The sequence below is a fragment of the Phocoena sinus genome, chromosome X (assembly GCF_008692025.1).
Source record: "Phocoena sinus isolate mPhoSin1 chromosome X, mPhoSin1.pri, whole genome shotgun sequence".
NCBI classification, from domain to species: Eukaryota; Metazoa; Chordata; class Mammalia; order Artiodactyla; family Phocoenidae; genus Phocoena; species Phocoena sinus.
This window is the reverse complement of record NC_045784.1, coordinates 54,628,177-54,631,472: the sequence shown is the minus strand read 5'-3', so window position 1 is coordinate 54,631,472 and position 3,296 is coordinate 54,628,177. Positions and strand designations below refer to the sequence as shown.

Here is a 3,296-nt window from a genome sequence, read left to right as displayed (position 1 = left end):
CATTATACCGATAGCAGCAAGAAGCAGCATCTGATAGGCTGAGAATGAGGGGGAAAACATCAACTATAAAAAGAGACATAGAGGGTTTCCCTGGTGGCGCAGTGGTTGAGAGTCCGCCTGCCGATTCAGGGGACACGGGTTCGTGCCCTGGTCCGGGAAGATCCCACATGCCGCGGAGCGGCTGGGCCCGTGAGCCATGGATGCTGAGCCTGCGTGTCCGGAGCCTGTGCTCCGCAACGGGAGAAGCCACAGCAGTGAGAGGCCCATGTGCCGCAAAAAAAAAAAAAAAAAAAAGAGACAGAAATAAACATATTTTTCTGAGTGTAAGTGCCAAAAACCTTGTGTCTCACTCTCATCCTGCTTCCATGACTACCAGTCTCCTAGTTCTTGAGGGTTATCATTGTATCTTATATGATAGCAATGTGAGATGTTCATTAATAATGACCCCCCAGCCATCGAGAAGACGCTTAATTCTGTTTAGTTTACTGTTTAAGCAGGTATAGAATTGTATAATATATTTTAGAAATATTTCCATCAAGGGTCAACTTTTAAACACTAATGCTTAAGTTGTCTGATAAATTCCCTTTTGAAAACCACTCTAAAATGATGCAGGATAAATGAGGATTATCTGACACTGGAGTTCAGGCAATCCAAATGTGATAATGACAATATCTAACATTTAAAAAGCAAATTCATTTTTTCATGTAATACAATAATACTTTGAGACACATTATCACCATTTCTTAGAGGATGGCTATCTAAACTAAGATTCAGTAAAGTGAATCAAATTGTTGAGATCACATAGGTAGTTAAATGGTAGTGAGACTAAATTTCAACTTAGGCCTATATGACTCTATTTCTCTATATTATTCTGCTTTCTTTATAGGGGAAAAAAGGCTCAGGCTGAGAAGCTGGATATGTAGACAGTTCTCTTGGGTTTCTGCAGGCCATACTTCTTGTAGAGCTTCCTGTAAGACAGACATCCAAACTTTAGTAGCCTTCCCAGTTTCTTTCATTTACAGAAACCACAAGAACTCCCTTAATGCTTCTGTGTGCCATAACTTACAATATTCCCTTTCTTTCTCATTTATCACTTTGGATTTCACTGTTACCTGGAGTCACTCCTACCTCTTCCTACACCTAATCTTTCTTGCCCCAGTTTCCAATTTTTCAATGAAATCACAGAGGGGCTAGTGGGGATAGGAGAGGCAATCAGAGACAAGGAGAGAAAAAGCCTTTAAGGCCTGTGTAGCTGTTTCTTCTCTCCCATTCCCCTACGTATCCAGTGCTTTGGCTGATCTTCAAATTCCTCACAGCCTCAACACACTCCTATGATAAGGACCTCAAACACTGAGGCTGGTGGTCCACTGGAATACTAATGCTCATTTATTTCTCCAAGAACTCAGGCCCCACCATTCACACATATGCACACATTCAGTTGTTCTGTGAGGGCTAAGTAAATGGAATGATTTAGAGTAGGAACTCTTTTATTTGCTGTTTCTTATAGTTGGTGGTGGTTGATATTTTTCAAAACCTCCAAAAGAGAAGTGTGCTTGCTTCATTCAGCATGGGCAACTTAGAAAAAGATTTATTTTCTTCCATAGTGTTTATCAAAAGAAAGAAACTGGAAAAAATAAAAGAAGCAGAGATTTTATATGCAGCAGACCTAGACAATATTCCTACCACTGCCACTTACAGATGATGGCATAGAACATCATTTCTTCTATCTGACTTATAAAATGGAGTAATAATCCCTATCATTCTTACCTCACAGAATGGTTATGACAGTCTGATGGGGTAATAAATATGAAATTTCTCTGGAAAATATAAAGCAGTGTATGGGTATAAATTTTTCTTGATAATACAATATTCTGCATCCCTGGCATTTCACATGTTACTATGTAATTGCTGTTATTACTAATAGATTTTATAGTACTATTCATTTATTCAAAATGCTTTTCTTGAGCACTTGCTTTTTTACAGGCATTATACTAGGAGTTGGAAGTACAGAAATATACCAGACACAATTGTTTTCCTGGGGGTGTGAATCTGTTGAGGTATATTTATAGGTTTATTAAGTTTTGGTGGTGGAAGAGTGGTGACTGGACTGGGAATTCAACCACCACTTTTTGCCAGTAATTTGGAAATTATTATGCTATTTATGTATGGAGTCATATCAGTAAAATTGGTGAAGTAGGCAGCTCCAAACTCCTATCTCCCTATAGAAATATTGAAAAATAAGTAGAAACAGTCAGAACTAACTTTGTCAGAACTCTGGAAAATAGTCAAATGTTTATAGTAACCAAGCAAATGTGGAATCAAGAAAAAGCCAACTTAAAAATTGTAGAAAAGCTTTATAGTGTTTTTATTCACCTTGCCTCACCCACCCCCAGATCAGCTGTAGTCTTGAAGATGGAAGCCCCTATTCCCAATGTGAGACCCTGGTCCCTGGTTGCAGAGGGAGCAGACAAAATCTCATTTGCAAATTACTGTGTTAGTCTCTTCTAACCTGCCTGAAGACTACCTGAAAGAGTGATGCAAAGTGTTTGTATCTGTTTCGCTTAACTTGCAACTCAGAGTGGAAGAGCAGCAGGCATAATTTGAAAACATTGTAAGTGTGGATGAAAAATATGCAGTCGTCAAGGTCAAAAAATTACAGGCCAGCTCGCCCAGCGTCCGCAGACGCCGCTGCTATGGGAGTGCAGGTGGAGACCATCTCCCCCGGAGATGGGCTTACCTTCCTGAAGTGCGGCCAGGCCTGAGTGGTGCGCTACAAGGGGATGCTTGAAGATGGAAAGAAATTCTATTCATCCCAGGACAGAAACAAGCCCATTAAGTGTGTGCTGGGCAAGCAGGAGGTGATCTGAGGCTGGGAAGAGGGGGTTGACCAGATGAGCGTGGGTCAGAGAGCCAAGCTATCTCCCCAGACTATGCCTATGGTGCCACTGGTCACCCAAGCATCCTCCCACCAAATGCCACTCTCCTCTTTGGCGAGGAGCTTCTAAAACTGGAATGACAAGAATAGCCTCCTCCCTGAGCTCCCCACCCTTGGATGTGCCATGGAAGGATCTGGCGCCTCCAGATGCGCGCAGCGAGTCCATACGGAGCTTTTCCTGATGTTCCAGTACATTGTATAAACATCTTCCCTGACAATGTGTTCTGTCACCGGCTTTGCTCTTCCCCTTTATCTTCGTATGTGTGTTGACCTGAACGATATGCCATAAACCTCAAGTTACTCATTTTAGTTTGTTTTTGTTTTGAGGTGAAGATTGAGTTTCAGTCCTTTGGATATAGAT

The 3,296-nt window shown here is 41.4% G+C and overlaps 1 pseudogene; it reads left to right on the top strand.

Moving 5' to 3' along the window:
• The first annotated feature begins 2,693 nt into the window (after positions 1-2,693).
• LOC116747832 lies at positions 2,694-3,016 on the top strand (annotated as a pseudogene).
• Positions 3,017-3,296: the final 280 nt, after the last annotated feature.